A 21,017-nucleotide genomic window follows, 5' to 3' on the forward strand; every position below is an offset into this window, starting at 1 on the left:
CGGGTGGCCTCGTGTGTACAGGGAAGGGGCGGGGATAGAGCTGCCTGGACAACCATTAGGCCCTCTCCGGCTGGGTGGAGCGGGGACTACATTTCCCATAGGGCCTCTCCCGGCGTGGGAGGGGAAAAGGAAGTGCCTTGGGTGCAGTGCGCAGGCGTGAGAGGCACCTCGGGCTATATAAGGGACGCTCCAGCGCTCGTAGTCCTTTCGCGTTTGCGGCGCTTTGGTGTTTTTATCCTACTTTATCCGCTCTTCATCCGGTGTCGTTCTGTGCCAGGAACTTCGGTTTACTACCGTGTGTGGTGAGTGGAGACTGCTCATCGAGATCTCTACCTCTTTTTTTGTCTTTGCGCCATCGCCGTAGCCGGTGGCTACCCCCTGCTCTGACCCTACTAAGTAGGCTTTAGGGCCGTGGAGGGGCTTAGCTAGAGCTGGAAAAACCCACGCCTTCTGTTCGGGCCTAAGGAGTCCTTGGCTGGTATAAATGATGACTTGACTTTTTTCCCCGTCAGATCGACAATGTTGATGTCTTTAATTATTTGCCAGTTAGTTCTGATACACCAGCCTCGAAAGGCCCTGCCATACTCTTCTCGACTCTGAAAGATGGCGGTTGACGACCTTTCTTTGTTAGTTCGCAGGTTTGCACGGTCAGAGCCGACAGAATGGATCTTGGAGGAGGGGGCCGTTGCCGGGCCTTCCGGGGAGCCACGTGTAGCCGTCCGCAACCTTCAGTCTCCTACCTCTGTGGTAAGCCTCTGTCTCCTGGCCTGTTGTAGGAAAAGCGTGCGCTGAGGGAATTCTTCGTTTGCCAGGCGACCTTGGCGGGGAAAAAGAAAGGAAGAGTAAGGACAACTCATTAGTATATTTTAGTTATTAGGTCTTCTTTGAGGTGTTCTAGGTATATTTTTGTAATTCTCAAAAAACTTTGGGTTTGTTCGAAAGCGGAAAAATGATTTGACAGTGAACAGGTGTTAAATTTTTAGTGTCCTGACAATGCTCATGAAGGCACCGTGTTGGATGCCTTCGCTTTATTTGTTCTTGATAAACAACTTGCTTTGGTACTTTTGTTTCCAAGGGGATGGATTATGTGCTATTTTCTTGAGGAAAGCCAAATGTGTTTCTGTTGAAACTAATCCCCTACCCCCTAACGTTTAAATTCACTTGAGTCCAGGAATGCCACCTCAGTGGGCGTTTTGGACAGTTTTTCTTTCATCTTACTGTCCCAGAGTCTTTGAAGTCAGGTTTTTTAGTGATGATATCTTGCTTTAAAATGCAAAATCATGGCGCTTGGTCAAAACCCTGCAATCACCTCTCAGTAAAAGCTAGCCATTTTTCCGCAGTTCTTGTCAGCAACACTGGCCTCTACGAAATGTGAGTTCAGAAGGCAGGGGTGTAGGTCTTAGCTACATTTTTACTGCCTGCAGCAGGACGCAGAAGTGTTCAAATACTGCATAAAATTTGCAGAGAAACAGACCAATCAAATCTTATTCCTGACTCAGAGGTCTTTCTAGAAACCAAGAGCTTCCTACTGGCATATATGATGACTGAACTTTTTTCCCCCACTGATCGACCATGTTGATCTAATTTCTCTAAGCCAGTTTATGTCTGATATGCCAGCGTGAGCAGCACCTTTGTCCCCTACTCCCTTGGGCATCTAGCTAATTGGAGCTGCTGTGTCAGTTTTTATATCAGGTTAATTGCTGGCAGAAAGCAGACTTTGAATGGACCAGGATGAATCCAGGATTGGTAAAGAATTGGTAAGTGATGTCCATATGTCTCAGTGTGCCCACATGGCTGAATAGATACAGGACCTGTAGATGGGAGGAGGAATTAACTGCTTTTAAAGGGGCTATCCCTTTTGCATTCCAATTTCTAACTCAAACATGGCCATTGTAGCTGATGACATAACTTTTTTCCCCATCAGATCGACCCTGTTGATCTAACTGAACTATTAGCCAGTTTTGTCTGATGCATTGGCCACAGAGAAAACGTTTATGTTTTCTGCTTACCACCACCAGACTATTGACTGCACGTGAACTTTTTAGTGGAAATTGGGATTGCTGTATAGGCTTTTTACCTCTTCCATCGTTCAGGTCATTTATCTTGGCTTCATCTGTTGACTTCCTACAGGTCTGGAGCCCTGTGTGCCCCAGAGCAGTGAGTAGGTTGATTGCAGCCTGATATAACCCTCGGCTTGGTTCTGTCTTGTAACAGGTGAGGATTCTGCAAATTGTTACCCAAGTGTTAACTCCCTAGTAAGATGACTGTTAAATGTGCTCATGGTAGAGAGTTGTTGCCCACTTGAGAGTAACCTCTGGACCCAGTTCCAAGCTGTGTATAAAACAGGAGGGGGAAGAAATTGACACAACATACTAAACTGAGTGTACTTCAATTAAAAAAAAAGATAGGGCAAAATTGCATCCTTGGCAGGACTGTTGACCTGTTAGTACTATTATGTCTCTCCCTAAGAAAGGAAAAAGTAAAGTTAGAATTAACTTGGCAGATAGTACAAGAATAGAGGCGCTCCAAATCACATTTGAGTTGGGATTCAAATTACAAAATTTTTTTGGAATAATTAAGTTCCTCATGCTGTTGGCTGAAGGCCAACCTCAGTTCTTGCTCTGTGGGCCTTTTCAACATGGCGTCTTGCTCCATCATAGCAAGCCGAAGAGACAGGCAGGCCACACCTGAGTCTTTTTTAAACGCTGGGTATGTGTCTTTCCATGATAGGAACGTGACTCCCTTGAATATCAACTGTACTGATTAAGGAAAACTTAAGCTAGACCTGTCTGAATCGGGCCTTGGTTGTAGGCCTTTAAACTGGCCTATACAGCCCTTAAATTGTGCGTCTTAACTGGCTGCGTTTGCCCGATTGATCCCCTGGTGTGCTTAGGAGCCTTATGGTGGAAAGGGAGCAACATCAATGATAGCTTCCCTCCTCTTGAGTGTGTTGACTACAGTAGATGTGTCTCTTGGTGATCAAGTCCCTGCTTTATGAAAAATCTGAAACATGTACAAGCTCAATACTCTAAATTTAAAATATTTGCTTTTGTTTACATAAGTGCATAGATTTTTGCCATTTGAAAGTTGTTGCTTTTATGACCCTTAATCCCTGGACTGTTCATTTGAATTCCTCTAAATTCAGAAGTAAGACTATCTTCTTATATACCTGATCATTAATAGCCAAGAAATAAATAGTTCCCTAATGTCTGCTAATCAGTTCATACTCAGATGACCCCATTTGTCCCTAGAGTATCTTTGTATGCGTTTCAAGTGTGTTAAGCCCCTTTAGTACCCTGTGTGGTCCTGGTTTTTCCCTCCTTTTATTTCTAGTTCCTGTGCCTGGGAAGATTATAGGTTGAGGTTGAGCATTTTGACATCAGGGACAAATAGACTTGAGTGAGGTGTCAGACTCGAGATAAGAAGACTTGAAAGAGATTGGTCTGGGGCTTGACTGTAGATCCACCTTGTTACAGAAGTCTTAGTACTGGTTGTGATGTACTTTTTTTCTTTTTGAGTATTTCAGTTTATGGAGTTGGAACACAAGATCTCTTGAAAAAGATTGTCTCTGCTTTCCTGAGAAAGCGTGATAGTTCTGATGAATCAGTCCAGCAAGGCCGTGTAACCCACGTGTCCGGAGCTGAAAAGCTGGTGTCTGCTTTGAAGAATCAAGGATTATTATATTGTTAAACTTGGTGAAGTTTTCTAACTTAGAGCCTTTCTATCTGGAGAAAGACAATAAAATGCTTTAAATTAAAATGTTGTATATGATCATTGGATACTCAGCCTTGAACAGGGACAATATGTAACAACCAAATTGTTGGTGGGTGCATCCCACACTTGTCCACTTAGGCCTTTACAGGCTTTTGTGCTTTACAGGCATGAATGAGATAAGTGTGATTGGGCTACATCTAACTTACATTTTTAACTTTAACCATGGAAGCTTCTAAACAGACTGGTCTAATAATGGGACCAGTCTGGTTTCACTGTAATTTCCCTCTGTCCCCAGATAATTGAGTAATCTGAGAAAGGATTCCATTTTTGTTTTTTTCCCTAACGTTGTGCTTGCAGAATTCCCGGTATTGACTCAGTCCCCTCCTCTTGTGAGGACCTAGTGCTCTCAATGAATAGAAAACTAGCAGGAGGGGATATATCCCTTCTGATACTAGGTTATAAAAAACATGACTTGTTTACATTCAATTGCTGTTTCTCTTCCTGTCTCATTCCTTGGCTTGCTCACTTTGATGAAACAAGCTACTTAGTTGCAGTCCAAGTACCAAGGAATTGAGACTGATCTCCAGCCAGTTGCAGGGAACTGAATCCTGCCAACTAAATTCGGAGGCAGATCATTGCCTGGTTTTTGGTGACTGGAAACCCTGCTGACACCGTGATGCCTGTGAGAGGCCTTGAATTGGGACCCAGCTAAGCTGTGCCTGGATTCCTGACCTATAGAAAATGAGGTTGAATGTTTCAAGTCACTCCATTTTGGGAGTAATATACTCAGCAATAAATGGTATAGAACATAAATAGTACAGAATTCCATAATCAAAAGTCCTCTAATGGTCTTGAACATTACCAACTGCAAGCCAACTGACCTTTCTTACATCAATTTCTTAGGACACTGAAAGCTCCGGCTGGTAGCCTACATCTCCAGTCTTGTTTCCCTTCATGCATTTAACTTGTCCAAAACTGAACTGAGTGATCCCTTCCCCACCAAGTCTGCACCCCCTACAACCATTTCTACCCCTGGTATTGGCAACAGTCGAGTTGCTCAGGCCAAAAATCTCAGTTATCTTTGACATTTTGCTCATATTTCCTGTGTGTAACCCTCAGCAAATCCTTCAGGTATATCTGATACCCCTTTTAACCACCTCCGTTGTTACCACCTTCCAGATCCAAGCCACCATCATCCAAGCTTTGATTACTGGTCTCACTTCCACCATTGCTCCCTGTGAACTATATGCAGCCGAGGTGCCCTTGAAACCAGAATATCGTGCCACTGTCCTGCTCAACCCTCCAGTGTCTCCCCACCTCAGTAAAAGCTGGCGTTAAAGGCCTACTCCAACTTCCTCTCCCTCAACCTCTGACCTCATCTCCCTTCTCAGGTACTCAGGTCTCCTAACCCTCTATCACTTTAGGTTCACTTGAACCTCAGATCGCCTGGATGATCAGCCCTAGCCCCCTCAGATCTTTGTATGGTTCCCCTCATTCACTCAAATGTCACCCCTGGGACCTATCTAAAACCTTCCCCTCCACTTTCTATTCCCTTGTATTTTTCTTTGTATTTACCACTGCCTGATGAATAGTGCCTGTACATATACAATATATATGCATCACATATGTATTTATATAGCAGGTATGTTTTATCATTTGTCTCCCACATTAGACCATGACTCCATATAGATAGCAGGTCTCCCTCCTTGGTGGCCCCTCTGTGGCATGTGCCACAGTGCCTGGCGCATAGTAGGCCACTCAAATACTAAATGAAAGAATGAATTAGACACTTGCGGCGGGACGGTGCTGAGGCACCAGCCATGGACACTCATCACAACAGCCTGTGAGGAGAGAACTAGCATGATTCTCACCCTAATTGCACAGATGAGGAAACAGGCTCAGAGCTACAGTTCCCCAGCTCTATATGAGAGAGAATCGAGTCACAACTCTTACTTGACTCCTTTTCTCTCTACAAGTAACTGCCTTTTACGAGAACAAGTGTTTTCTGTTCTTACATCCCCTGCAGTTTCTAAAGCTATTCCTTACACAGTAACGACTTGCCTGAAGTCACACAGCCGGTAGGTAGTGGTGTCAGGACTTGCACCCTGTCAGTCTGGCTCTCGAGTTTGTAACCCTTGGCTTCATTGCCGCCTCTTACTGAAATGCAGTCTAACTGATACAGGAAGGAGCCAAATCCCGGTTCTTGAAATCTCAAATGCTTTTGCTGGACTTGCTTGTTGGTGACAAACCTCTGAGGTCAGAAGCGGTCCCAAATGCCTGCTACCCAAAGGTCAGAGAAGTTCCATAGAGAGCTCCTGCCCGCTTTGAGTCTCGTGGCTTTACAGCTTCCCTGAGCCCCAGGGGCAATGATAAGCCTTAGATACTCAAACTCTGCATCGTGTCTCCCCAGCTTCAGTCCCTCCCAACATTTGATGTTTTACTCTCCTACTTCTTCGTCCTTTTAGCTGAGGGATCTTGGGCAAATTGCTTGACTTCTATATGCCTCAGTTTCCTCATCTGTGAAATGGGTTCATAACAATGCCTACCTACTTCAGAGAGTTGTACGGTTCAATAAAATCAGGTCTGTAAAGTGCTTTGCCCAGGCTTGGCACGTAACAGGGATACAGTTCATATCTAGTGAATAAATGAATCTTCCTGCAACATTGAGATGGAAGATCAGTGTTGGTGAGATATAAGAAGTGTCTTCATTGAGTGCCTACCATGTGCCATACTGTGTTAATTATTATCTCATTAATCTGTACCCCAACCTTGTTCATTAGGATCCCATTTTATCCCTTCCAGGCATCAGCTTGTGTCTGCAGGGGGCGCTGTGGGCACACATTTCTCCAGCCTGTGGAGAGATGCCACTACCCAGGAAGGAGGGAAATGGCCCCGCAGTGGCCTTGCGGTTGGGCAAGCATTTCAGATCCTGCCGCCAGCACTTCTGGGGTTGGCTGCGGCAGCAGAGTCTGCGAAGGCAAGTTCCCCAGGCCTGAATCTTGGACTGCTGATAGTGCGACCGACCATCACTCACCATGCAATCAACCAACCAAAACGAAATTTACCCACAATCCCTTCAATCTAACACATCAGTAATCAGCTTTCACTCTTCCACATTCCCTTCTGTTCTCATTATGTTATTATAGTGGGGCAGCTTGGTAGAGCTTCCAATTTTTAAAGGAAGCCAGAAATTCCTAAAATGTTGGCAACCAATTTCAATTTTATAAACTGAAGACTGAACAGTGCATACATCTGAGCCTCCTATGGCCTGGAGGTCACCAGTGTAAGACCTCTGCAGTTTGAGCTGTGTCCCTTTCAGCAACCGTCCTTGTCATTCCTGGGCCAGCTAAAACACACGATGCCCAATTATATTTGAATTTCAGATACACGTCTCAACTATTACATGGGACATACTTACACTAAAAAATTGTTATTTATCTGAAGTTCAAATTTAACTGGGTGTTCTGTATTTTTATTTGCTAAATCTGGCAACCTTATTCCAGGGAGCATCTGGCTTGGGATGATGCATCTGTTCTTTAAGATGAAGCCTTGATGGACCTCATACCTTCTGAGGAACTTTCGTTATCTCTGCCAACTTGGTCTTTTCCTCCAAGATCATCTTGGGGGAAACCTGGGTTTACAGAATTTCCCAACAGTTTACTATTTGTCTTCAAAGTCTGGATGGGTAGATTTGGCAGGTCCTGTGGTCCCCTGGCTGGACCCTGATCAGTTCCTCCCGAGGTCCCAATGTGAATTAATTGCAGGTCTGTTTAGAAGGCAGCTGTCTTGTCTTTTATCTGTTAGTCATGGCAGAAACAGACCATCTTGGGCTTATTTATATCTGTTGCTTTCTTAAAAAGAGAGAAAAGGAGAAATCTGGATCCTGTTAGTTGGCAGGCTCATTTAAACAAATGGTCCTTTTGCTAAAACAGACTGGTACCACAGGGCCACAGTTTGCAGGTGGGAGGGTTTGGGATGGGGGTGGTCCTGGTGGGTGAGAGTTTTTTTCTTCTTTTTCTTCTTCTTTTTCTCCAGTGTTAAAATGATGGCATGTGCAGTCTGGGACTTTGGTGTCACTTTTGGCTCTGCCCAGGTTGACCTGGTGTTTTTACAGCTAGAGGAGCTACCTACTGAGTTGGTGGTATTTATCATAGTATGTCCTAGGCTGCCTTGGACATGTCACTGTCCCTCTGTAATAAGTGCAGAACAAATCTGACTTTATAGTGGATCTATTCCTTTAGTTTTGACCACTGTGTCCCATGTTCTAGGCTTAGTCTTGCCAGCTCTGCACCTTTTGTAAAACAGTGTTGCCTTTAGCCTGAAAGAAACAGGAGAGCCTATTCTGGGGGCTCTGATCTTTAAGGATGTTAGCACTTCTGCACTTATGTAGAGATGGCAAGTTGCAAAATAGAGACTAACCTTCACTTTGTTGGAGGTTTACAGAGACACCAGGGCTGACCCACATGGAAGGATGCAAGAAGAAAGAATTCCTGCAGCAAGTTTGCAACAACCAACCACACCCCCTCCCCCGTTTTTTGTATGAAAGGAGCCTGTTTTCTGACTGGAGTAGAATGGTTCTCCAAGACATTAGTCTGCCATCCTCTCGGTCTGCTGGCTTTCCAAATAAAGTTGCTATTCCTTGCCCCAACACCTTGTCTCTCGATTTATTGGCCTGTCGTGTGGCAAGCAGAACGAATTTGGACTCGGTAACACCACTGTTTGGTCAAGTCCAAACATACCTCTCTAAGCTCCATTTCTCCCTACTTGAATCACAGTAGTAACAATGCAATAATGGCAATGCCATTTATTGAAATTTTCTACCAGCCTTCATGCTAGGTACTTCACATGTAAATAATTTATTTCTCACCTCAATGCTACAAGGGCAGTAATTTTATTATTCCAACTTTACAGTTTAGGAAACTGAGGCTTGAGAGGGAAAGTGACTTACTTAAGCCACGCAGTTAGCAACTGCCTCTGCCAACATCTTCCCTTTCCTGTCCAGGTCCCCTCCTCACCCTAGTCCACCTTGCTCAGCGCTTTGCTCAACAGCAGTAGCAGGGACACATCTTTGTCAGCTCTGAGTCCTATGGTGGGAACTTCAGCCAGAGATGGTGGAGGGGATGGAGAGTGAGGTTAAGCTATGCATTCCCCTGGCTCTGCCCTAGGGGTGCCTCTCCAGCTCCTCCACCTCACTGTCCTATTGGGCTTTGACATTCCTTCCTTGGCCCCTTGTCATAAATGGGTCCCTCCTCTATTTCCAGGGTTTTGCACTAGCTCCTGCGGTCTCCTTATATTCTGTGGGCACCCTTGTGTTCTTCTGGAATTGTGCTCTTAGAATTACTTTGTTTACAGTGGACCAGGACGGGTAGAGAGGCAGAGCTGGGGTTCAAACCCAAGGACTCCAAAATAACCTCTTTGCTAGTGACCTCCCAGAGCTGCTTGCTGGTTGCTCCTGCCAGGCACAGTGTTTTCACTGTGGTTTGGAGGATGATCTACTCTCATTTCTATCACTTTCCTCCAACAATTACAGAAAATGTTGCTAAATGCGTTCTCTGTGTCTGCTAGTGCATGGACTCTATTAAAAAGAAATCAAACACAATGCTAGCTTGACTGACTTGTTCTTAGGAACAAGCTCCGAGTAAACCCTTGCACTCCCCCACTTCGATCCCCATCCCATCCCCATCATTGTGCAGGGTTTTGAATGGACATACATTTTCAACTCTTTCGGACGAATACCAAAGAGCATGATTGCTGGATTATATGGTGAGAAAGAGTACATTTAGTTTTGTTAAGAAACTTCCAATCTCTCTTTCAAAGTGTCTGTACCATTTTGCATTCCCACCAGCAATGTATGAGAGTTCCTGTTGCTTTGCATCCTTGCTAGCATTTGGCCTTGTCAGTATTTCATATTTTGGCCATTCTAATATTTGTGTAGTTGTAGCTCACTGTTACTTTAATTTGCATTTTCCTGATGACACATATGGAGCAACTCTTCATAAACTTATTAGCCATCTGTATGTCTTCTTTACTTTTAAACTTTCCCACACGCATTAACATCCTGGGATCTATCACTTCCCAGCTGTGAGACTTGGAAAATCATGTCATCTTTCTTGGCCTCAGTTTTCTTAACTGTAAAATGGAGCTCGTGATAATGTCTCACTGGGATGCTGTAAAGATTAAGTGTGGAAAATGTCTGGTGTGAAATGCTCAGTAAAGATCTGTGAAATGGACAAACTCTTAATGCCCACCAAAGATATTAGCAAAACAGGAGAATGAGTGGAGCTGGCAACTTAACGGCATGTTATTAAATTGAATCATGGGGTGTTGCCCCTAGGGCATTATTTTTTAAATCTGGAAAAAGTGAAAAAATTGAGTTCTCCCTCTCTCTCCTTCTTACATCCACTTAAAAGAATTGTAGTTTTTCTTCTCCTTCCTCCTTTCCCCCTTTTAAATCATCTTTTTCAATATGCTGAGTTCCTGCTTAAGCAAATGCAGTCCCAGGTTGAGAAGTTCCCCCTAGTGAAAAATCTCCTAATTTGTTGATGATTACTGGAAAAGCTGGCCAGTTGCTGGTTACAGGAAAGTGCTCAGCCTCAGATGATTTTTCCCAGCAGTAAATTTGATCTGATGCAAAATCCTGCATGGTGCTAAGCTCTTAAGAACTCTCTTGATGCAGAAGAGAACAGATCCTCGGCAAGATGCACCTAACCCCAATAAGATGCTGAAGAAAACTATCCCCACTGGGGCACTGGGTTATTTAAATGATTTTTCATCCTGAATCTGTAAGTAGCAGTGCCCGATGATCTTGACTGACCAAGGCTACTGGGAGTATAAAGTCAGGTGATAGATGTGAATCACTAAAAAGACCCCTAGTATGTAGCAAGTACTCACAAAATAATTGCTATCATCTTTATTTCTAACCTTTGGATTTCTTATGGGTAAAAAAATATTAACTTATGATCCCTAACTCACACTGTTGAGAGAATAAAAGAAAGTAGTTTATAATTCTTAAGTCCTGTGCGAAGTCAGTGTGCCTGGCTCTCCCATGTACTAGCTGGGTGACTTTGGGCAAGTTGTTTAACCTCTCTATGCCTATTTTCTCATATAAAACATGGAAAAATGCTAATTGTACCTACTCCATAGAGTTATTGTAAGGACTGTATACAGCAATATTTGTAAACCTCTTAGGACAATGCCTGGCACATAAAAACTTAATCAAGGCTAGCTATTTTTTGTTATAAAATGGGTTTTGGAGTTCTTAGCCCTTGGTGCAAAATGTGATGTGCTAGGCAGCTTCTAAAGTTGGTCCCAGTGATCCTTGCTTCTTGGTTTTCTTCTATAATCTCCTCCTCTTGAGTGTGGCTTGATTCTAATGAATAGAAGATGGCAAAAGCTATGGAATGGCACTTCTAAGATTAGGTTACAAAAAGGCAGTGACATCCAACTTGCTGACTCTCTTGCTCTCACTTGCTTGCCATCTGGGAAACTAGCCTCCATGTTGTGAGTCCTCATGGCAAGAAACTGAGGCCCTCAGTCCAACCACCCGTGAGGAGGTGAATCCTACCAACAACCATATGAGTGAACATGGAAGTGGATCCTTCCTCAGTCAAGCCTTCAGATGAAACTGCAGCTCTGTGTGGCACTGTGACTGCAGCCTTGCAAGATATGTCAAAGCAGAGGTGCCCAGCCCAGTTGCACCTAGATTTCTGGCCCATAGAATTCTGTATGTTGTGTATGCCCAGTAATAATTGTGCATGTGTTGCTTTAAGCTGCTAAAATTTGTGGCAATTTGTTGCACCTAATAGATGACTAATATATATGGCTCTGCCATTTTCTAGCTGTGTGACTCTGAGTAAGTGACTCTCTGAGCCCCAGTTTCCTCAGCTGGAATGTGGCAGAGCCCCCAGAGATTGATGGGTATCATAGGCCAAATGTCGTGGAGTTCAAATAGAAATGAATTGACTTGACTTGGCTACATTAAACACACTGACATTTAGGGAACATTGTCAGAGAAAATGTCTCACAGATATGTAAATCTGAATAACCATAGTTTGTCTGTTAATTATCATTTCAAGTAAAAATAATGTTCCATTGCAAATCAAAACTACAATGAGATATAACGTCACACCAGTCAGAATGGCCAACATCCAAAAGTCTACAAATGATAAATGCTGGAGAGGGTGTAGAGAAAAAGGAACCCTCCTACATTGTTGGTGGGAATGTAAATTGGTACTGCCACTGTGGAGGACAGTATGGAGGTTTCTTAAAAAACTAAAAATAGACTTACCATATGATCCAGCAATCCCACTCCTGGGTATACATCTAGAGAAAAATACAGTTCAAAAAGACACATGGACCCCAGTGTTCACAGCAGCACTATTTACAATAGCCAAGACAGGGAAACAACCCAACAGATGACTGGACAAAGAAGTTATCGTACATATATACAATGGAATACTACTCAGCCATAAAAAAAGAATAAAATAATGCCATTTGCAGCAACATGGATGGACCTGGAGATTGTCATTCTAAGTGAAGTAAGCCAGAAAGAGAAAAAAATGTCATTGTGATATAATTTACATGTGGAATCTAAAAAAAAAAAGGACACATATGAACTTTTCTATAAAACAGAAATAGACTCATAGACATAGAGAACAAACTTTTGGTTACCAGAAGGTAAAGGTGGGTGGGAATGGATAAATTTGGAATTCGAAAATTGCACCTCTTAGGGAGTGATAGAAATGTTAGCTATCTTGATTGTGGTGGTGGTTTCATTGCTGTATATATCTATCAAAATTCATCAAATTGTACATCTGAAATACGTGTAGTTTACTGTACAGGAACCATACCACAATAAAAGTGTTATTTTAAAAAGTTAAAAAAATAATGCTCCATGAAAAGTCAGCTAGTACAACTTACAACTTGGTCACACAAAGAGCTTTTCCTCAAGACAACCATCATACACGGTGCACAGTGGAAGTCCTTTATATATACTTCCTACATAATTTTAAAATTTTACTCAAAGGTTGAGAATTAATAAAATTAATAATTTGTACTGCTTTGTTAAGGAGTATGCCAAATGAAACTGGCTTTCTTTTCTTTTTCTTTTTTAACTGTGGGTGTATAGGGCTGAAGCACACAATGATTACTAGCAGAGTTTGGTGCCACTGCCTTGATTTACACTAAGGAGCCTGAAGTTTTACCCACCACTACTTTTGTACTATTGGTGTGAATGTCAACACAGTGAGAAACGTCACATCTTACTGTCATTATGAGCATAGTTTTGACCTTGCAGACCCTCTGAAAATGTCCTAAGCACAACACTTTTAAGAACTACTGATCTATCCCATACACCTCATTCAAATTTTGCCAGTTTCCCTACTAACTTCTTTTTTCTGGTCCAAGATCCTACCTAAGATCACAAGGTGCATTTAATTGTCCTGTCTTCTTAGACTCTCTTTAAATTTGGAACAATTCCTCAGTCTTTGTCTTTCATGACCTTGACACTTGTAAAGAGTCCTGGCCAGTTATTATGTAAAACATTCCTCCATTTAGGTTTGTCTGCTGTTTCCTCATGAATGAATTCAGGTTATACATCTTTGGGGCAAGAATACACAGAAATATCTCCATGTCCTTCCTAGAGAATATCAGAAGGCACAAGATGTCAGTTGGTCCCCTTATCAAGTGGATCATTTGCACTTTCCTTATTCCAGCTCTGGAATCAGTCATTTCACCAAGGAGCCCTGGTTCCCTTTATTGGAGAAACCAAGATCTAGGCATTAAGTGTAATCCTTGCTTCTAGGCCCCTCAGCAGACAGAGCTAGGAAAGATGTGGCTTCTGATCTCATAACGCTTTCATTCTAGTTGGGGACACAGTCAATAAACAGGTAAACAGAGAGGAGATAATTTCAGACAGCGGTAAGTGCTATGAAGGAAATAAAATAAGAGGATGGGGCATAAAATGAATGGAAAGTTGCTTTGGTTACAATATTCAAGGAGGGCCTCTCTCAGGATGTGACAGGTAAGTCAAGACCCAAAGGATGAAAATGAGCGGGGCATGAGAAAATCTGAAAGGGATAAGCATTGTGAGAATAGGAACAGAAACTGCAAAGTCCCTGAGATGGGAACGAGTTTGGTGAAGCTACCCAGAATTGTGCTTAATATTCGTCTTCAGCTGCCAAAAAACCTGTCCATTGATGGAACTTGGGCCCCAGACACATAGAACTGACATCAGTTAAACACTTATCAGACCTGAACTCATGTTAATGTGGAGTAAAAATGGAAAACTCCAGACATTTCTTTGTAAACACTTGACGTGTTTCATTTGCTTTGGAGGAACTTTCCTCATTTCTAACTAATGGACCTCCAATTTCCCAGACCCTGTCTGCCAGAGAGGGAAACTGAACTGGAAAGTTAACCGTCCAGAGAGGGTCATGCACTTGGCTCCACCCTGAACTTCATCATTTACCAGTGGAGCCAGCTAGACATTTGGCAGGAAATGGTGCAGATAACATTTTCCTGGTGCCATTTGCATTTGGGGTTGGATGATATCCAAAAGCACCTGGGAAAATTTCAGTTTTATCAGGCATCCATCTCTTCTGTCAGATGGGGGCTAGCCACACAGGAAGTCACATAGATACCTATTTCCCACTGAATTAGCGCTGTCCTTAAAATATATATTATTTAAGATAGAAACACATGCAAAGGCCAAGAGGAAGACAGCTTGAGGAAGTGGCTAGATCACTGTATTGGACATCAGGGTACTGGGGTTCAAGGCCCAGCTTAGGCGCTGACTGACTCAACCACCCTCATTTATAAAAATTTACCAGTTTTCGACGAAGTGGCAAGTACTTTCTAGTTATGTGACTTTAGGCAAGTGACTTTACACCTCTGAGCCTTGTCCAACCTCTGAAAAATTCATTAATAATATATATTTATGGTAGACACTGCTGGCTCCTAACCAACAGCCATTCCCCCCCACCCCCGCTGTGTTCTTGCTGGCAGAGCTTGTCTCCTTCCACAGAGGCAGAGGTAGCCAGGCACCCACTTTCCCAGCCACCTTTGCATTAACACATGCAACTTATCTCTGACCAACGAGATGCAAGGGATACCTGGCGAGGGCGCTTCTGTATGCAGTGCTTATGGCATCTTTTCGTGTGATTATTAATAACGAAACTGAGTCCCCCTAAAACTGAGGTCCCTTACCAAGTTTATGATTCATCTCTCTATCTAAAACTTTATTCCCTTTCTTGTCCCCTCTGACCTCAATCCTGTGCTCACTGAACACTAATCAACCAGAGTCAGACAACTAAAATTGCTGTTGTCGATTAACATCGTTAATGTAGTAAAATTGTTATTATAGACATCATTATCAATCTACAAACCCAGGTTGTTTCTTCAGGGCAAGGTGAGCTAACCGACCCCTGGTTGGAGAATCATAAACCAGAGAAATCTTGACTCTTAAAACTACAATTAAGAAAGGTCACGGGAATGTCACAAGATGATGGTTAGTCCCAGACACTTTGTTCTTCCCCTTTTAAAAAAAGCCCCTCAGGGGAGGGTGTAGCTCAAGCAGTAGACTGCATGCTTAGCATGCACAAGGTCCTGGGTTCATTCCCCAGTACCGCCATTAAAAAGAAATAAACCTAATAACCTCCCCTAGCCAATAAAAAAAGCCCCTCACTCAAAGACCAAGTGGGAGTGGATCTGAGGCTTGTCTCCCACTCCCTTGCTTGGCGCCCTGAAATAAAACCTTACTTTGCTGCAAACACCTGCTGTCAGAGTTTGGCTTTCTCTGCTGTGGGCACATGAGCCCTTGCTGTTACAGTAACATGATTTCATGCAATTATTAGGTTGGGCAGGAAGCCCCCAGAAAGACCCAGAAAATCCAAGGCATATGTGCTGCTGTATAGGTTAGAGCTTCTCAGAATTTATTGCGGGGATCTTGTTTAAAATGAAGATTTTGCAGTGGGGCTCAAGATTCTGCATTCCTAGTGATAAAGTTAATTCATATATCAGGACCCACAAAATGGAGGCTGCCACAGTGGCCCAGCCCATGTCACAAATCTAAGCTGAAGTCAGCCTGCACTTCGAGAAACACCCGTCAAGGAAACATACACCGATCACCGATCGCACCGATCACACCGAACACAGGTCACAATCCTCCAACTCAGCTTTCACTAGCTTACCTTACCCCGGGAAACAGGACCTCCTAGCCAATCATGCCTCCTCTAATGCTCTGTAAAACTCGCTCTTGCCCCAGATCTCTCAAACAGTGTCCCAACTGTGAGGCACTGTACTTCCCTACACCATAGCTTGTTTGCCCTTGAATAAAAACATCAAACTTGTTACTAAATTGTTTTAGTTTAGTCATTTGAGACGCACAAGCTTTCAGGAGCAACCGACGCGGCTGGTTCTAGGACCACACTTTAACACAGGGTATGGCATTCCTCTGGACACGAATAGGAGAGAAGCCAATTATACATGACTTAAATAAAAAGGAAAGAAGTTTCCAGGGAGGCAGTTTAGGGTTGGTTGATTGAGCAGTTCAACAAGTTCTTTAAGGACCTCAGGCTCTTTCCCGCTTTCCCCTCCCCTGCCCTGTGGTTGGCATTTAGTCCTCAGGCTTGTCGCGTCAAGGTCATGAGATGGTTCCAGGGGACACCCAGACACTACTGTTGAGTGTTTCAAAGAGGAACACATCCCTTCCCGCATGTTTCCCACTGTCAGTGGGGAAGTCTTTCCCAGAGGCCCCCGCCCCTCTGATATGCGATATGCATGCTCCAGGGGTACCCTTTAATAGGCTTTACCAGAATGCTGCCTCAGAAGCTCCCAGCCATCTTCTCCTCACGTCTGGGTGGCCAGAGTGCATGCCCTGCTCAAACCTAAACCAATCATTGGCAAGGGGATAGGAGGAATGTGATTGGCTTAGACCTCTAGTTCTTAAAGCAGGTACTCAGACCAGCAGGATCAGCATCACCTGGAAAACTTGTTCCACGTGCAAATTCTTGGGCTCCACCCTAGACTTCCTGAATTAGAAAGTCTAGGGGTGAGGCCCAGCAATGGTGTCACAAGGCCTCTGGGTGATTCTGCTGCAAACTGGATTCAGCCCAGGCGACACATTTGAGTCATCTGGGCAACTCTTAAAACTACCACTAGATAGAGATCAGAATGGTGGTTACCTATGGAGGTGAGCTGGGATATAGACCTTGAAAGAGTGTGATCAACCTGTCCTGGTTTGCCCAAGACTTTCTTGGTTTTAGTACTGAAAGTCCCAGGTCCCGGGAAGAAACTCTCAGTCAGTCTTGGGCAAATCAGGATAGTGTGTCATTTTACTTTGAAAAGGCAGAGGGAACTTTATAGGGTGCTGGAAATGTTCTATGCTATAATCTGGGTGTTGGTGACATGGGTGTATGTGTATGTAAAAATACCGAGCTGTCCATTTAAAGTTAGTGTACCATACTAAATGTAAGAAACACTGATGTCTAGATAGTGTCCCAGATCAACTGAATCAAAATCTCAGCTGAGAATCCCAGGTAGTAGGATGAAAACCCTCTCCAGATGCTTCTAATAATGTTCAGCTAGGTTTGAGAACGAATGTGTTCACATCACCAGAGATCTTATTAAAATGAAGATTCTGGTTCAGTAAGTCTGGGGTGGTGCCTGAGGTTTTGCATTTCCAACTGGCACCCGAGCGATTCCAGCTCTGGAACCTGTTCTGAGCAGTGGGGGCCAAGCCAAATCCAGATTTATCTTCTGGGTCTGGGGACAGGGAGAGTGGCACGCCCCCCAAAACATCTTGGTGCTGTTATCCAGGAAGGAAGAAAGCTGGGGGAGAGCTGGGCCAGCTATGGGGTACCAAATCTAGAAGCACACACCTGGGCAACCTCACCAATGCAGAAGCTCAGACAGCTGTTTCCAACCCCATGACATGCCAAGAGGTCACGTTCACCTGAGTCCTGGGCTTAGCCAAGCCAAGACCAAGGCCCTCAGCCTGGGTTCAACTCGATTTCCTAAAGTCACCCAGGAAACTGCCCCTCTGGAGAAGCCAAGTGTGGCGTCCAGGGGTGCCCTGTCCCTCTGCCCCACGGACGCCATGGAGGCTTGATACAGGGCTGCCAGCTGATTTAATTACCCAGATGGGAAGTTGGCCAGGCGAGCCCAAACCTTGAGCAGAGATTAATGACTCCATTATCTTCCTGGGCAATCATCCCATGTGGGCCCCAGCCCGGAATGTAGATATAGGTGTAAATAAAGTCCCTGTTCTGAGGGAGCACATTTTTCAATGTCTCCAGATGGGAATTTGGCCCAGAAACCCTTGGCTTAATTCCAGGAGGTGTCTTTGTTTAGCAGAACAACCTGGGGCATGTGATACAGGCCTCCTGAGCGCTAGGCTGAGGCTTGGGGCAAAAAATGTATTGCTGTTTTTCTTAAACTCATAAGTAACACATGCTTGTTGTAAAACATTTAAAGCTGGATACATGTAAGGTAACACGTGGTAGTTTTTGCCCCCCGCTTCCCACTCCCTGAAGATAGTGATTATTAACTGTCTGGTGTGTATTCATCCAAACATACATCTTTTTTTTTTTTTGGTCCTTTGTTCTTTTCCTTCGATTCAATTTTTTCCCCCAACTTTATTGAGGTATAATTGAAATACACAATATGGCATGTATTTAAAGTGTATAATTTGAGTAGTTTTGATATATGTCAAACCCTTGAAAACTTCATCACAATTAAGATAATGAACATATTCATTGCCTCCCAAATCCATCATCCATCCTCGTGCCCCTTGGCAACCCTCTGTCCCTTCCCCCCCACTACCACCACTAACCTACTTCTGTCACTATAAATTAGTTTGCATTTTCCAGAATTTATGTAAATGAACTCATAAGTATGTATTCATTTTTAGGTGATGGGAGCTGGCTTCTTTTACTCAGCATGATGATTTTGAGGTGTCAGAGGGTCAAGAATTTGTTCCTTTTCTACTGCTAAGAAACATCCCATTGTATGGGTTTTTTAAGATTTGTTTATTCATTCATCTGTTGATGAACTTTTTAGATTGTTCCCAGTTTTTGATGATTACAAATAAAGCTGCTCTGAATATTTAAGTACAAGTCTTTGTGTGGACAAATGCTTTTGTTTCTCTTGGGTAAAATCCTAGGAGTGGAATGTCTGGGTTGTATCCTCTGGTAGGTACATGCTTACCTTTTCTTGAAAAACTACCCAACTGTTTTCTAGAGTGGTTTTCCACACTTTGCATTCGTCTTGGCATAGGAGAGTTTCATGTGCTCCCCATTCACACCAGCACTTGTTTTATAACCAGTCTTTGTGATGTTCTACCTTCTAACGGATGCGTAGTGGTATCTCATTGTGATTGTAACTTGCACTCCCCTAACGATGTTACTGAGCATCTTCTTATGTGTAACTACTGGCTGTTCAGGTCTACTCTTTTGTGAAGTGTCTGGGAGCAGGGGGAGGGGGTGGAAGGGGTTTAGAGCTGCTAACACTGAGGTCCTGGTGAGATACCTAAGCACAAATATCAAGCAGGCAGTTAGACACTGGAGTCTAGACTTCAGAGGAAAGGTTCCGGTTGGGGATGTAAAGTCGGGACTTGTCAGCTTATTGGTGTTTAGAGTCATGAGAACAGATGAGATCACTAAGGGAGACAATGTAGACAGAGAAGAGGCCAAGTCTGAGATTTGGGGCACTCGATTAATTTGAAGCTGGAAGATGAGGAAAAACCATTTAAAGAGACTAAGAAGGGGTAGCTGGCGAGGCAAGGGAAGGAAGAGGAGACAGTGTTCACCGGCAGCAGCAATGCTGTGGCTGGCCTCTGAAGATGGCCCTTCAAGAACCACACACTCTGCTGTTCACGCGCTTGTGTGGCCCCCTCCCGCGTGCACCCTGGGCTGGCCCGGTGAAGCCAGCAGGAAATAGCAGAAGTGACGTGCCTGACTTCTGAGGCTCGGTGGAAAGAAGACGTGTGGCCTCCACTTTGACTTTCAGAACAACACTCCCTTGGATAAATCAGTTGCCATCGAAGGAGCTGGACGACCTTGAGACTGCCATGGTGGGAGGAAACCCAAGCTAGCCACGTGGGGCGACAAAGAAGGCCCTCTAGTCCTTCCTAGCTCATCCCAGCCATATCGGGCAAGGCAGCAGACAGGTGAGTGAGAAAGCTGTTTGGGACGTCCAGCCCAACCGAGCCTTGAGATGACTTCAGTGGCAGCTGTTTTCTGACTGCAACTGCATGAGAGACCCCATGCGAACCACCCAATCAACTGACAGGACTGTGAAAGATAATGATAGGTTGTTATTGTAAGTCTCAGAGGTCTGGGGCGGTTCGTTCTGCAGCAGTCAACAACCGGGACAGACGTGAGCAGTGAAGGGAGACTGACCACCCCCACCCAGAGCCCAGTGCCCTGCACCCAGAGCCATGTGAGAGGGGTGTGCTCCATCCACCTCAGCTGGACAGTTCTCTGCATTCTGATGGGTCCCTGCTAAGAGGAGAATAAGCTTCTCTTTGTGTCCACAGATGTGGCATCTGCCAAGAGCCCCACACTCCCCAGGGCCCTTACAAAAGGATAGCAAGGGAGATTTTCTGGGAACTAGGTCACCAGCTACTTGGATGCTTCAAACCTGGCAGGACAGAGAGAAACCAGATAAAGGAGGCTGGAAACTACAAGAAGCTGCTGGTCCTTGTCATAAGGGACCTCTCAGGGACATTCCATGGTCAGGAATGGTTGCCTTCCCTGACTGGACCCTTCCATCAGTAGAGACCACCTCTCTCTGCCTCTGTCTCTCTTTCTTCTTTCTTTCCTTTTTCTTGGTAGTTAAAATACTTGTAAATCAATATTATATGTATGTGTGTGTTTCTAGTATATGTTACATACATATAATGTATATTTGATTATGCATGTAATTAAAAGCCACCATCCCATCCCACCCTTCCCACCTCCTATTCAGTTCTCTAAAGGCAATCACTTAACTTCGTTTTCACATGTATTTGAACAGATATTACCAGGCACGGCGAATAGATGTATTCAGGCACAACATAAACATTTCAAAAGTTACCTCTCTCCAAAGCAATCACTCTTACCAATTTATTACATCTCTTTCCAGAGATATGCTATGCATAGGTCAGCATATAATATAAATATCCTTCAAAACAAAACAGAAATGGTAACATGCTACAAACACTGCTATGCACCTTGCTTTTTCCTCCTACAATGTATCTCAAAGATCTTCCATATCAGAGCATAAACAACTACTTTGTTATTTCAGGAGACTGCACCATATCCCAT

The 21,017-nt window shown here is 43.9% G+C and overlaps 1 long non-coding RNA gene and 3 other non-coding genes across 4 annotated transcripts; all 4 read left to right on the forward strand.

The window, feature by feature from the left end:
* The first annotated feature begins 474 nt into the window (after positions 1 to 474).
* LOC123617960 (small nucleolar SNORD12/SNORD106) lies at positions 475 to 565 on the forward strand. Its single transcript, XR_006726287.1, has one exon. It is a non-coding gene; the product is annotated as a small nucleolar SNORD12/SNORD106 (small nucleolar RNA).
* Positions 566 to 1,527: 962 nt separating this feature from the next.
* On the forward strand, positions 1,528 to 1,618 carry LOC123617963 (small nucleolar SNORD12/SNORD106). The gene has a single exon (XR_006726289.1). It is a non-coding gene; the product is annotated as a small nucleolar SNORD12/SNORD106 (small nucleolar RNA).
* A 74-nt stretch (positions 1,619 to 1,692) lies between these two features.
* Positions 1,693 to 8,364, forward strand: LOC105071864 (uncharacterized). The gene is made up of 4 exons (XR_835568.3): positions 1,693 to 1,757; positions 2,131 to 2,214; positions 3,527 to 5,105; positions 6,517 to 8,364. It is a non-coding gene; the product is annotated as an uncharacterized LOC105071864 (long non-coding RNA).
* Positions 1,887 to 1,978, forward strand: LOC123617961 (small nucleolar SNORD12/SNORD106). The gene has a single exon (XR_006726288.1). It is a non-coding gene; the product is annotated as a small nucleolar SNORD12/SNORD106 (small nucleolar RNA).
* Positions 8,365 to 21,017: the final 12,653 nt, after the last annotated feature.

The sequence above is a fragment of the Camelus bactrianus genome, chromosome 19, assembly GCF_048773025.1.
Source record: "Camelus bactrianus isolate YW-2024 breed Bactrian camel chromosome 19, ASM4877302v1, whole genome shotgun sequence".
Taxonomy (NCBI): domain Eukaryota; kingdom Metazoa; phylum Chordata; class Mammalia; order Artiodactyla; family Camelidae; genus Camelus; species Camelus bactrianus.